Genomic DNA, 16,108 nt, shown 5'->3' with positions numbered 1-16,108 from the left:
AAAAAATATACTCGCTTACCAAAAAATTTTGGCTAGGGCCGGCCCTGGTGGCTGCTAATCATAAAATATGTGGACAAACAGAAGCACAACCCCGTCCACCACCATATTACTGACCCTAAGGATGACAGGTATGCAGAATTTATTTAATTTAATATTTTTTTATGAATTTCTCAATAAGAAACTTTGACCTTAAATGTGTCATGAAAGTATGCTGATATAATCTATAGCACAGATGCTGATATAATCTATGGCGCAGTGATCCAGAAAGTTTGTGAACCCCTGCCGTCGAACTTTTGAATACAGGTAACAGGGAGTGTAGTGCAAGCCTGCTCAATGGATTACTTCCTAACAAGTGTCATTTTTGTATCTATCATTTCCGGAGGGCTCAGAGGCTCGTGAGTACAGTTTAGCAAACCTGGTTTCAGGGCACACAAGAAGACCACAAAAAGGTGTAGTATTTTCCTAGAGGAATAGATCCCTCCCATAGGCCAAGCACTATATAAGGACATCTGCAGACACATGTACATGGCTAACCTCTCTGAGAAATGTGCTTGGTAAGTATGTACAGTAAGAAAGGCCAGGAGTATAGTTAATCATTGTTGGAAACTTTTAGTGATGGCCATCCCAATATTTGCATACCTCCCAATATTGGATAAGTCTAAATCTGGATGCCTCTCCAAGAGGGGATGTAGTCAGCATGCCTCAACCCGGCATGCCGAATGACTATATCCCAATGCCGGAATCCCAACAGCAATCGGGATCCCGGCTCCAGAATAAGGACCAATGGCAGCTAAGTATTGGGGGGTTAGTGGGGGGTTAGGTTTAAGGTTAGGCACTAGGGGTAGAGTTAGGCACCGGGGAGGGGGAGGTTAGGTTTAGGCACTAAGGGGTAGGTTAGGGTTAGGCACCAAAAGAGGGAGTGTTAGGGTAGGGAGAGGGTGATGGTTAGCATACCAACCAATAATTGTCAGTATGTTAAACCTGTCGGGATCCCGGCATTGTGATTCTGACCGCTGGGATCCCTACTGTTGGCATTACATACCCAACCACTCTGAGAGGGATATGTCCCTGGTACATTATGGGGCATGGTCATATGCTTTTGGGGGTGAGTCAAGCATTCCAAAATGCATAGTCTTCATTAAAACCACACCACAACCCTAAAACCACCAGGCACTAGTTGGGTGCACCAAATGTACCTCCCAACTCCCTGTGAGTTGGGAGAAACTTGGAAGTCATTGGGCAGAACTTAGAACATTCCTTCATGTCAGGACTGCACCGGCGAAATCTTCGAGATATGTGCTTGTACCAACACAATATCTGTTCTGGGTATTCCACCTCAGGGTGGTTATACCAGAAAGGACTTCCTGAATGAAGTCCAATAACTTATATTTCTCAGGCTGTAGCCTATTAAACTGAATATGGCCATTGTTCTGCTCTTGCTCAGTGGCAGCTCTTCCTTGTAACATTCCAAACCCCAAGGAATAATTTTCATGACAGCTAAAACAAAAAAGATTAAGGGAGCGCTCATAGTGCAGCATATTAATGGGTCACAAAATAACATTTCACACCACATTCATGCATTCTGAATATACACCCCTTATTTGAATATACACCCCTTCTGGCAATGTTCACTTGAAATGTAAAAGATATCTTGCAGTGTTGTACATTCTACAAACAGAAAGCACTGTACTGGTGTATTATTCTCAAAACCTTCTTTTAACAACATAAATTACATAAAATATGTCACAAGATTAAAAACAAAGTTTAGTTTATCTGAAATGTCCACCAGGGTCCGCTACAAACTGTGATCCAGAAATCATCATTTCAGTGGATCAATGAAAAATTTCTGAAGGTAATTATCAGCTGGTTGATGATCATGCAAAGTGGGAGAGGATACCCAACGCCCACTTATATATCAGTATCTGTCTATCTATCTATCTATCTATCTATCTATCTATCTATCTATCTATCTATCTATCTATCTATCTATCTATGTATCATATTTATCTATCTATCTAGCTTTCTATCTATCTATCTATCTATCTATCTATCTATCTATCTATCTATCTATCTCATATCTAACAATCTATGTATCTATCTCATATCTATCTATCTATCTATCTATCTATCTATCTATCTATCTATCTATCTATCTATCTATCTCATATCTATCTATCTAATATCTATCTATCTCATATCTATCTATCTATCTATCTATCTATCTATCTATCTATCTATCTATCTGTCTATCTCATATCTATCTATCTGTCTATCTCATATCTATCTATCTGTCTATCTCATATCTATATATCTGTCTATCTCATATCTATCTATCTATCTATCTATCTATCTATCTATCTATCTATCTATCTATCTATCTATATATATCAATCTATCTATCTATCTATCTATCTATCTAATATCTATCTAACTATCTCATCTCTATCTATCTCTCATATCTATATATCTATCTATATCAATCAATCAATCTATCTATCTATCTATCTATCTATCTATCTATCTATCTATCTCATCTCTATCTATCTATCTATCTATCTATCTATCTATCTATCTATCTAATATCTTTCTATCATCTACCTATCTATCTATCTATCTATCTATCATCTAACTATCTATTTATCTTTTAATATAATTCCTCCTTACATTTAATAAAGCTATTGGCATCTAATGACGGATGTGTACGATGTCTCCATTGCTTAGAAGTCCCTGCACACTCTCCCAATAATCAGCTGGTAAATCATGCTGGGACTTGTAGTTTCACAACAGCTGAAGAGCCACAGGTTGACCACGCCTGATATAGGCAAACAATTAACAATGGCACGCTTGAAGAAGTTGCAATAAACACATAGGTCTATTTTAAACAAATGTAACGTTTCACGTCTGTGTGAATCTTTCTCATACTAACAATGTTAGTTTATTGCAACTTCTTCCAGAGAACAGGAACTTGTTTGCTTGTATTTCTTTTCCTCTGTCAATTGGAAACAAAAATTGCTGAATTGACTGGAACACAGCTATGTAATAATTAATAGTAATAGCACTCTCTAGGGTTGACTTTGAACTACAGATACAAGCAATCCCTGCCAACAAGAGACTAGGGGGTATATTTACTACAGTGCAGGTTTATAGATGTGGAGATGTTGCCCATAGCAACCCATCAGATTCTAGCTATTATCTGGTAAATAAATGATAAGTAGAATCTGATTGGTTGCTATGGGCAACATCTCCACTTCTATACACCCACACATTAGTAAATATACCCCCAGGGATCTGTAGCTGCACAACCGCCAGGAAGCATCATGTTGTGCATCTCTGTCCTAAATCCTACCCTGCAGGTCTAAAATGCCCCTGGCTGGCACAATAATTGCCATTTTCTAAAGACCTTTCGTAAGGACGCTATAGGTGGTACTGTAGGCTGCAGGATGCTATTCTAGGTACCCTGCAAGCCAAATGCTGGTGCACAGGGAAACAACCGCGCTGCTCCTTAGCACTGCTCGCCAACCCCTATTTACAGCCCCGACAGTATCTATGTTTAATAAGATATAACTGGGTGAACTCATTTTGTCCTGGCTCCTTAAAGCAGACCTACAATGTCCACATTTAACTTCATTGGTGGACTACATCAAATAGTGATTTGAATACATGACTATGTAATACAGGAAGAAACCTTGCAAATAGCATTTATTCATCTCCCTAAAGCTATAGTGGCAAGGAACATATTTCTTTGAATCTAGTAGAACAGGGGCGGATTGGGAATTTAAAGTGGCCCTGGAAAAAGCATAAAAGCGGCCCTATATGCGCGCGCCCAAAAAAGTGGGTGTGGCCTTTCTACAAGGGGTGTGGTCTAATGTGAAATGCCATGCCCGCAATCGACAACCCCATTCCGCAATGCTGGGGGCATGCCCACCGCTCGTGGAGCAGATGGGCATGCCCACAGTCCCTCTCTCCAGTGAATAAGCACATAAAGCATGTGAATGAGTATTTTCTTACCTATATAATTTCTCTGCAATGAGGGAACCTCTGAAGAAATTGATCCTTCCTGGACAGGCAGTGTCTTGAGTCTGTATTCATTATTCATGTAGAAAATCACATGGTCTGGAAGCCGCCTGTTTGTGTAGCAGTAAAGCCATTGTCACCATCATGTAACAGAGGTTCAACCAGATAATACATATTAACAGAAGTTTGGATGAGAACAAAATGTGAGTTTCCCATATCAAACAATTTTATATTAATAAAATATATTTGCTCATATGGTACCATTTGCATCAGTAATATGGTTCCATTAGAGTTGTTGTCTTGCTGAAGATTACTGTCCCCCAGTATTTTCTTCCAACAGAACCAGTGGTCCTACCATCCTATTTGTGTGACTCCAGCACCATCACCTTGGTGTATTTCCAGCCCATCCCCCCTATGTGTCTCTCCAGAGCTATCTCCCTGCTTCTTTCCAGTGCTATTCCCCTACGCCTCTGCAACACCATCCTCCTGCGTCTCCCCAGCATCATCCTTCTGTGTCTCCGCAATACCATCATACTGTGGCTCTCCAGCACCATCCTCCTGCATCTCCCCAGGACCATCCTGCTGGCCTAGCACATAATATCCCCCTCCCCAGATAGATCATCTCCCCTTAGCACTAAATAACCCCTCTCAGACAGATCATCTCCCCCTACATCAGAATAACCCCCCCTCCCCCTCAGGCAGATCATCTCCCCCTAGATCAGAATAACCCCCCCACCCCTTCAGACAGATCATCTCCCCCTAGATCAGAATAACCCCCCCTCTCCCTCAGGCAGATCATCTCCCCCTAGAATAGAATAACCCCCCCTCCCCCTCAGGCAGATCATCTCCCCCTAGAATAGAATAACCCCCCCTCCCCCTCAGGCAGATCATTTCCCCATAGATCAGAATAACCCCTCTTCCCCCACAGGCAGATCATCAGACCCTAGATCAGAATAACCCCCCTCCCTTCAGACAGATCATCTCCCCTAGAACAAAATAAGCCCCCCACCCCTCAAATAGATAACCCCCCTCCCCCTAAGACAGATCATCTCACAAAATAAACAATAAAAAAATGTCCTGCAAGCTGCCAGAGTGGCTGCAGCAGGTGCCGATGACAGCATGGCCTACAAATTTCACTCAGTGACTCTTGTTCTGTCTCCCGGCCAGCCCCGACTTTCTCCAACCCTGTCCCTCCCCTGTCTACAGTCTGGCTAGCAGGGGCAGCTGGCGGCCTGGAAGTGTAGTGCCTTCCTCCCCCGTGTGGATGTGCCCCCAGAATTAAGAAGATGTGACCTTACCTTTTGATGTTGATCCCGGACGCTGACCCGCTCTGCCTCCGAGGTACGCGACATCACCGTCCGGCGTTTGTGGCACGCGTAGCTCTGGGTTAGCTAGGAGGGACTTGGAGCCTCTTCTCTTCCGCAATACCAGCTCTATTAGCTGTGACAGGCAGCCGGCGGGCTGTCTGTCAAGAAAGAAAGCCGTGACCGGGGAGAGTGGGGATGTGCTAAGGGGGGCGGGGCCACAGGTGACAAGCGGCCCCACACACCAATCGGCCCACCGGGAATCTTCCCGCTGTAAGTAATGGCCAATACGCCCCTGAGTAGAATCATTACTGAGTTATCCATTGTGCTAGATTTTATGTTCCTGGAGGCTTATATGTAGCATGACCATTTATTATGGAAGTTCCAACTGCTATCATTCGCAAGAACAGTCCCTATACTGTAGCTGCCTATGGGGACTGCGATAACAGGCAATTTACCAAGCCTAGAAAACCTTATTGGGGCCCCACAACTGATGTAATCTTTAGATGGCGTTAGTCCATTGGAGGCTAAGTCAGGGCCGCAACTAGGGGGGGGCTGAGGGGTCATGTGCACCGGGCGCCATCCTGCAGCGGCACCGGTCACACACTTTTCTGTGCCGGAGGTCTGCAGATAGAGACCTCCAGCAGTGGTGCGCGCCGGACATTGAAAAATCGCCGGAAGATCCCGGCCGCCCTCCTGCTGTCGGAAGGTAGGGTAAGCGCTCAGGGGGGGGGCGAAGAGGGAGTGAGAGGGGCGGCAGTGCTGCACTGGGCGCACTGCCGTCTAGCTACGGCGCTGGCTAAGTGATACAGTATCACCATTTTATTTCAGAGAGGGTTCATTCAGAATTTCTCCATTAACCAGTATTACACATGCATGGCAAGATGGCAGCACAAGCGAGTTGGGCATGCCAAGTCCGTACCAGAAAGTTGTAGCATAATCTATCACTTTATTTCTTAGGCTGGGTACACACTGGAGCAATGGGCATTTGTTCTGTCATCGGGACAAATGCCCTTGAATGGTGATTTCCTGTACACACTGGAATGAGTTAATGATAAATGGGATTATCACTGTTCTGTCCTTGATTGACTTACTACAGGTCGCTAGCAATATCACTGGGTTTAATGTGCAGCACTTCAAATCTAGCGACTGTCGCTAATGACCTTGGGTGCGCACAATCGCCGGTACACCCTGAGCGATGTAGGCGATTTGTCATTACGAAAAGGCAAATCGCCCACACATAGCTCCAGTGTGTGCCTAGCTTTACTTATCGTCATAACAGACACTAGACCATGTTTCAGCAAAAAAGAGGCTTTATAAATGTAAATGGCACAGAAAATGGTAATTGGAGAAATGTCATGATATGAATAAAGTGGCCCCTCACACTGACTACAACTGGTATTAGGGATATGCTATCAGTAACGTAAATGGAGCAGTCCCTGGTGAGATGTGAATACAGTAACTACTGATTGTTGTATTTCAAAACATAAGATTAAAAATAATTTAAAGATTGTGACCATAGCACCTGTATCTAAATAGAAAGCCTATGTAAGTGTAATGGTACTTGTACCAATGGTTTACAACCCAAATAATCATACACCAGATATCACATAATAACCATTGCAGAGATACAGGTCCCCTTTCCTTGTCTGGTTACCTGCTTACAGTTATATAAACCAGGGGTGCACAAAAGACCCAAGTGGGATCCCAGAATGTGTTTTTAGGGTTCCATCACTCATATAGACAATGCAGTTTTTAGGAAGCTATCATTTGGGACATGTCAAACAATGGAGCACTAACACCTGGGAACCCAGAACAATGGAACACTGACAAATGGGATCTCAGCTGAAAATAGATTTAGCACCCACTGATACAGTCAGAAGGAAACGAATCAAGGTTGAGGGAGTGAATGTGTCAGATAGGAGATAATAGGTGTTGTGCTGATTATGCCTCACGTTCTCTTGTGCCTCCTAGGAAGCATGTTACTCATTTGCAAAGAGCAGATTAGGAGACGGGACTGGATTGCCTACCAATAAGGGTCTCTGTCATAGAGGTGGGAGACGAGCCAATAAGTGGCTGCTGGGGGTTCTGCTGGTGTGACAGTGACGTAACGCCCACAGGACAGCCCCACTGGGATTGGCTCTTCAACTGAGAGCTGACAGCCAGCAATTACTAGTCGTGTAGTGAGCTGTCCTCAGCCTGGGAGTCCCACCACATCAGGGGCAGGGTGTGAAGTGAACACTAGGCACACTGTTTAGAGAGAGCACATCAGCACATTATTGCAGGCAGCTCCTGCGCAGCACATCACATTCACAGCCTCTATAGACTAACCATACTGTACATAGTTTTTTTTCTCTCCCAAAGCATTACTTGTCCAAGTGCTAGCATTCTCATACAAAGCAACCAACGTTACCTTACAGATAAATGAATGATTTTTATGGCTATTTGCTAACTTCTTGCATTGGACTGCAAACATTTCAAGTGCTTTTGTCCTTTTCCTCAAGTGTATCAATGCATGCCTGGGTTAGGCTGGTTCCATGCCCCTCTGGCAGAGCTGGGCACCCCCAGCGCATGGCATGCACCCTCCTATATGCAAGGCAATGAGTGCAGAGGTAGATTCGGTGCGTGTGATGAGTTGATGATCTGGATGATGGGAAGATCACATGGATATATTGCATTTACATGTCCTTGTCGCTGCTGATGGATCTGAGTGGATTTCTGTCCGGTTGGGCATCCTCCCTGGCACATACAGACTGCAGCCGTGATGGGACACTGAGGGGAGTGGTGCACAGGCACTGAGCTCACTACCAAGGTGCGCTCAACTCACTGAGGTCTTGAATGATTTTTCTCCGCATTGCTCCTGGACAGAAGAAGACGCATCCTGCAGCACAGCCCATCAGGATGAAGGGATAGCCACGTTTCTTGCATCGCTCAGGGAGCTGGGTAGCCGACACCAACTATGGCTTGTAACAATACATCTGATTCCAGCACTCCGGAGAGGAAAAACCCCAGCCTGCTGGAGCTGGGGGCACTGTGCTTGGACTCTGAAATCATTTTTGGATTTACCAGTCACCTCTTGAGAAGGAGAGGCAAGGTGAGTAGCTGGAGTGCTCCCCTCTCCCTCCCCTATGCCCTGGTCCTGAGTTGGGAGATGGGTGGGGAGGCTAGAGCATGGCAAATTGTTGCAAGTGTTTCAGCACCAAGGACAGCGCACGCTGGAGAACTCCCAGCTTAATGTATCATCACCCGTATAGTACTATGCAGTATAAGCGTTACCTGTACAGTATATTATCAGTATAGTGCTATGCAGCATCACTATTACCAGTACAGTACTGTATATTACCAGTATAGTACATTGCAGCATCAGAATTACCATTATGTTATCAGTATAGTACTATGCAGCAACAACATTAAAAACAATAGAGTGATATGGGCTGGTCTCTATGTTGATTATGTGCAAGCAGGTTTACGTTACACTGTCTCATTTAATCATTACTTTGGGGGATTAATTAGAATTTGTATGATAAATGTATGTGGAAATGACAATGGTGCTGCAATGATATTAAAGAGAAAACAGGTAATTTATTTACAATGTAACATGCAATCGCATATTTGAGGTATGGTAATATAAATGTTGGGCAAGCTGTGGCTCTTCGGCTGGCAGGAATTGCTGGGCCTTGCAGTTCCACAGCAGCTGGTGATTCACAGTTATCTGGAGACATTTAATCATGATACATCTGTTCAGCTAAGTTCTATGCATGGTAATAGAAGCACCTGATGCTGTCAGATAACAAGTGATCTCAGAGCACATTGCTCAATGATATAAAATATTTAGCAACTTAGTGCAGCCTGGGAAGCAGAGCGGAGAGATCAGGCGTTCTAGTGGCTGCCACCCCTGCAGATCAGCTTATCCCTGCCAAGAGTTAATAAGGCCGAGTTTGCAACTCTGACAGCAGATACCATCAGGGACGTGGCCGGGTGTTATCCCCCGCCATCAATCAGCAGCATTCATCTTCGCAACTTTTTCCCCCTGCCATTTTCGCCATAGTATCCAGTAGAGAAATGCAGAACCGCTAAAAGTAGTCGTTAATATTGCAAACAGATAGTACTGGACTAAGCCATTTTGTCTATACATTCAGATGTATCCTGTTTAACATATACATGGATCCTGTAGGATTACCTGTCTATAAAAGGGCAACAGTCCAGTGATTGTAGTTGGGTTTTAAACAATGCCTTCAATGAGCTATATAACACATGCTTGTGGCAATGGATTGGTTTTAAGGATGGTTTAATCAGATATTTACAAAAAAGCGACTAAAAGTGCAATATCCACGTGTATTACGTCTGTAGAATTATTCATACACCACCTCCAATCTCGCAAGTCTTGCAACAGACTCTTGGGGTTACTAGCTGCATCTGAATTCCAGTCTGAGGCTGCACCTCTATAACCCTCCACTTGGGGCGCTGTGCAGGCGCCTGCTGCTGGATGCACTCAGAAAGAAGTGAAGCCGAAGACAGGAGCAGTATTACATGTAAAAGAGATAAAATTTTAATAGCTGTGGCTAACCCCTTCAGTGCTGCTGCCCTAGCCTTTAGGGCATGGCTAGAGCAGAACTGCAGTGTCCATTTACAAATCTTTACACCCCAGATACATACGGATGCCATAGAGAGTGACAGCAGTACTGCCCTAAGGTTGACCATTAAAGACAATGCACAATATTCAGTTTATAGCAGATTATTATTTTGACACTGTATAGGTAATCACACCCCTCACCCAGCTAAACAGAATGAGTCCTATTCTCAGGAGCACCCGGAGGAAGCTGAGTGCCTGAATAATGCATGGTAATCAAAACGTGAACACAAAAGGACAGGCAATAGGACTTTAAAATAGCACAGGTGTATTTTATTTATAGTGGAAGTATCAAGGGGACGTAAATGTAATGACTGCAACAGACCGTGTAATGTGCGGAGCCATCACTGTCCCACTGAGATGGATTAAATCTGTAGACAAATCAGCAGACGCCTCATGGTCTGCAGGCCTTACAGCGACATACACCATGCAGTGCCCATGCTGGGCTGCCTAATTGTGGAACGGCCAGGAAACCACTACAGTAGCCCTATAATGAGTTTTAATGTACATAATAGAGCTGGAACACTATGGTGGCACATACAAATAACCGGTATAGAGTTAATGCATAGATTAGTCTCAAACAAAGTGCGGCTCTCTTGCTGGTGGAGAAATACAAGTTCCAGCAGCCTCTGGTTGACTGGTCTTGCTGGGGCCTGTAGTTCCCCAACAATTTTCTTCTGCTATATTTACAATTTAGCTTATGTTTTTAAATGTTTACATTAACCATTAGTTTATAAAGAGACAACAACAACAAAAATATATATATTTTTTAAGTATTTATAGAGGCACTGTTAAGTGTATATAATGCTTTTAAAATTAATCCCAATCTAGTAAATTAGCACAGATCCGTTAGAAAGTGCAGCATGAAAAGATGGTTTTTCCCTGGGGTTAAACTGGAGACTGTCATCTTCTGTTAGCTACTGACAAAATCAGTGAGCATAAGAACTTTCCAGGAGTGTCAGGGGATTTCTGACTGCATTCCTTCCTCTTGAGCAGTAGGTGGCGCTGCCGTTCCAGATACTGAGGTGGAGACTGTTATTAGACACTCATGAATTCACATTTGAAATAAAAAAAGATTTAAAGAAAGAAAAACTATGTATGTAATAGTGGTTAAAAAAATAATAATTTCCTATGCGGAATACTCCATGTGAGTACCACTCATACAAGCTTCTTTTGGAAACCTTAGACAGTAGATGGATGGGGAGAGGTTAAATTGCATAATATTGTATTTTAGTTAAATATACACGTATCAAAACTAGGTGGATGATCATTACAGAAGAATTACAAATAATAGTATTAGAACTGCTTGATGGCTACAACAAACAATGTGATAAAATGTAGCTGAAAGTAACAATTGGGATAAATATTGTCTGCTTTTGGATCTAGTTACATAAATTAAACATTAGTCCAGCATGGTGTAATATACCTGGGGGATGTCTGCTGTGGTCCAGCAATGCTCACTTTACCCCAGGTCATATTTTTATGTAACATTTAATGGATAGAACTCTGTATGCAGTAGAAATAAAGTAGAGGTGAGCAAGCGGTGACTTCTCCTAATGATGCCACACTACAAGTCTCAGCATAAGTACTGACCTCAGCACTGTCTGACAGTAATGGGCAACAGGTAGTTCTATGGTTGCTGTGGACCTAAGCCCCAGCATGCCCTGCTATCCACAGCTGGGAGAGCCACAGGTTGCCATGTTGTCCATTACAGACAGTGGTTGCATGGAGATGTATGTCTGCAGCAGTTGGAGAGTCACAGATAGATTGTCAGCCTGATACTCCAGCTGCCACCTATCACTGTTCACATTCCCTTCCGGAGTGATGTCACCCAAGTGGGAGTGCTTGGATTAATAGCAGGCCTATCAGATTGCAGCAGCAGTTGAACCTTGCTGCTGATAATTTATATGAATGTATAATACATTGAAGTTTTCAGCAAAGTCTGCAGGTAGTAATATTCAGTATTACATCATATTATTATGTATATGGATCGTGCCGCCATGCAGCGCTTTCTAGAGAATATTGAATCATTCACATCAGTCCCTCCCCATTGGAGCTTGATATCAGAATTCTTAGACGCACAAACACAAGTTAGGGTCCATTATGTCAGAGGCCGATTTACCTTCCGAGTACATTTTTTTTTAATGGGGAAGGGAGTGATGACCAGACCACCTGATGGAAACCCATGGGGGGAGAATCAAATCCATGCTCCCAGCACTATGAGGAAACAATACGAGCCACTGTGCCACCACTATAAACTAAAATTTGTTGGAATCTTTTTTTTTCTGGTGTGCCATTAATTGTTCGTTAAATCTAAATGTGTTATTTTCTCTTTAAAGTCTAATATGACAAACTCCACACAGTTCAGGTCATAGTGGGAATCAAACCCACAACCTCAGTGCTGTGAGGCAGCAATGCTAACCATTACACCATCTGTGCTGCTTGTAGACTCTGACAGTTATAGTTTTATCTGTAATATTATATCTATATAAGGGCTTATTCTGAGTTGTGAGAAAAAGCGTAACTATAACGCTGTCCAGCAGGTGTGGGCTACATGCAGAAGCAGCCAGTATTTACCCTGCATGCAAAAACATAAATATATCCCCCCCCCCTAGTATTGCAGCATTGTTGGTTCCAGATACAAAGTTACTTGTTTTTTTTGTGCTTTGCTCCAATAGTGCTTTCGTTTTAAGATCAAGAACAGGATTTTGACAACGTCCGAACCAAAATAATGATTTTAGAACTTACCCACCTGGTATAAAAGTACAAATATGCAATAATCTATAGCTACCAAACATATAGTATCTTTGCTGTCATACTGTAAATCACAACAAAAGGGGACACGAGACACCCCACCACACCCCCATATTTATCTAACCAGTCACTAAGGTATCAATGTTCTGGCCAACCCTAGCCCACACAAATGTGTCAGCCTTTTACCAGACACTAATATTTGTTATGTTGTTTATTATTTATTAAACTAGACACATTATGTACATCCTAAAAATCGTATATAACGGAGACATGTAGGAAAAAGGGGTTGGGTATGAAATGCTGACAGCCATAATCCGGGCAGGGTTAACATACCGACACTTGTTGGTCCGTATGCCAACCCTCCCCCTCTCTACACTCTAATCCTAACCCTCCCTCTTTGGTGCGTAACCCTAACCACCCCCCCTAGTGCCTGAACCTAACCTCCCTCTCCCCGTACCCTAAACCTAACCCTCCTCCCTTAGTGCCTAACCCTCCCCCTAGTACCTACCCTAACCCCCTAAACCTAACCCACCCACCAACTCCACTACATACACAGGTATTCTGACCCATGTCGGGTTTCCAGTGCCGGTAATATAAGCACCGGTGTCCCTACCTCCAGGATGCCGAATGCATCCCGGAAAAAATCCTCATTGTATTCAGTTGTGAACACCACCGACGACGAGTCTGCCATAGTGCAAAGGGCTACAAATCCAAACACATCCACGTTTTGGTACTCATGCAGAGTATGGCAATGTAAGTGGACTTATGTCCATCTCTAAATCAGGCTCCAGGTGTGTGTAATAGATGTAAGGGGCTAATAAATAACCTTTCCCACCCTTGGAACACTGTAGCTCCAGACCATGTACAGTGCATTGGCTTAGAATAAGGAGACAATGCAGTGGCCTGAGCAGTACTAAAGAGATCATGCATAAATAAGTGACATTGAAAAGTAGAGAGGGTGGAAGCTGTGTAGCAATGTGATATGGGAGAGGAATTCTTCTATTGATGTTGGAAATTGGAGAGGGTCTTGGCCATGTACTGTAGGTATCTTTGGGGCTGATGCAGTTTTGCATGCAAAGCCATTCTCCAGAGATAGAGCATACGCACAGTCATATATAGTTCATTTATATCTGGGTGGAAATGGGGCATTCACACTGAATGTGTTTCCAGGGCTTGTTGATGGAACCAGGAACTACTGTATGCTGAGTTGATAGTGATGGTCATGAAACCAAGAGTAGATGCATGCAGCTCGGCATACGGGGGAAAATAGAGCCAGGTTTCTGTTATGACTGAGAGTAATTTGAAGCAAATAAATTGTGGCTGAATATGAATTTGTTGCAAACAGATCTTGTATTCAAGAGGGCACAGGGCAAGGGAAGGCAGAGGAAAGGAGTGAAGAAGGCAGAGGAGTTGGAAGCAGGGCCGTAACTAGGGTAGTACGACCAGTGCCATGACACAGGGCACCGCAGGGCAGGGGGCGTTGTTTGGGCCTGTCAATTTCCCTGTCTCTTATCATTCTCACTTAGCTTCCTCTTCTTTTATCCCCAGCATCTCTCCAGTACTCCTATCTCTTCCCTGGCCGTTCCCCATGAAGCCATGGGCCTTTTTCAGGTGCACTATCTTATGTCCCTATTAAAAAAATGGGGGGGGGGGGCGCCAATGCTCTCTCTGGCGCAGGGAACCAAAAAGTCTAGTTACGTCTCTGGTTGGAAGTGTGTGTTGGGTGGAATGCTTTGTGGTGGGGAGAGGAGCATGAGCAGATGGAGTGGATTGAGCAGAGCCCAGGATTGGGTGCGGTGTACCAGGCAGTCAGTGGAAGGAAGGGGCACTTGTTACTGATTGTGTGGTTTGGGGAGTGTGGTAGGTTCAGTAGTGGCAGGACAGGGAGAGTTAGGATGAGAGAGGCAGAAGAATAGTCCAGAGAGTAGGACAGAGAAAGTGAATACGAGAGACAGCAAAGATATTTTGAGTAGGTGCAATGTGGTGCAGAGTGAGAAATGTGGTATTAGTGCATTGGGGGAACCAGTTTAACCAGGTAGTAAAGATCAGTGGAGACGGGGTGGCGGCTCTTCCAGGGTCTATTATCTCCTCAGACGTTGCAGAATTTTGTCCAGAGTTAAAACCCAAATTAATTTCAAACTGCAGTCACGGTTCCACACATGGATGTCACAGAAGGCTGGATAGGCAGGCAGGCAGGCCTTAACAGGCTCAGAGAATGGAGTCATGTTATAGGGGTCAGTTGTATGAACCGTCACAGAGCAGGGAGGGACTATGCAATTAACATTTCAAACAATGTGACAGAGGATACAATGTGTTGAAGATACAACCAAATTACCCAACATGCCTTTTGGCTCTGAGAAATAGAGTCAGGGAGATGCCGCGGAACCAGGAATGCAATAAGCTGGCATTACATAGAATGGCATGTGTTGCATGCTTCTGCCAAGCTGCAGTATAGAGCTGCCTGGAGACGCCTAAACCCTAGTCGGATTAGATTTCGTGGGGTCTCTATAACATATTGGGGCCAATGCAGTGTGGAGCATACCTTGCGTCCTTTTGCATTGTGCATGTTCTTGAGCTCAGTGTACGCAACAAGGAGCAATGCAGAGTCATGCACATGTCAGTCGCTCCTCTATTTGTAGCTGAAGGGGCGTAACCAGCTGTAATTGGGTGTACTCACGCAGATAATGTTCAGTGAGAGTGAGTTAATGGAATTGCGAGCTATGCACAAGGGTAAATACACCAGATTACACTGACAATGATGAGGGCTATGACACCAAGTGTATGAATAAGGGCCTCTCAGTTGCAGAACTGCGGACAGCTCAGCAATGCACATGGGCACTTACTAGTCCCATGAATGCAATGTGGGTGCAATTATGGCTGACTTGTGTTTAAATCTGCATGGGCGCCTAATGTACATGTCCCATGTTTTCTTTGTTCACATTACTGGGCTCAAAAAGTCATACCCCTCTTACACCGGAACAAACACCTGGGTTATTGCTGGGTCGACCCCCGTGGAAATGAGTGCAAAAAAAATAACTCGGGTCAGTTGACTTGGCAATCCTACCCGGGAATCGAGCATGGTTGGACACGGTTAGGTCCCGGGTATTGAGGCAGTGGAAATGGTCGCGGCCTGGGTTATTTGACCCGGGTAATGCTGAAAGATGGTGATTGGAGCTTCTGGGGCACTGGCTGCTGATGTTATCAGTCAGTGCCCCCACAGAGAGATAGCACTCGCAGATATCGTAGCAGCAGACTGAGCACAGAGAGCCCTCACCAGCCATCACTGCAGCCACTTAATAAATAGGCCCCTGTCTTATAAAAATAATATTTTTTTCTGCATTCTTTATCTTAGACAACCATACCACATACCTGCCTGCTCTCCCATAGGTTTTGACAGGGTTGATCC

This window comes from Taudactylus pleione, unplaced genomic scaffold (genome assembly GCF_031769625.1).
Source record: "Taudactylus pleione unplaced genomic scaffold, aTauple2 ptg000652l, whole genome shotgun sequence".
Classification (NCBI taxonomy): domain Eukaryota; kingdom Metazoa; phylum Chordata; class Amphibia; order Anura; family Myobatrachidae; genus Taudactylus; species Taudactylus pleione.
The sequence above is the reverse complement of the archived record's forward strand: the minus strand, read 5'-3'. Positions refer to the sequence as shown.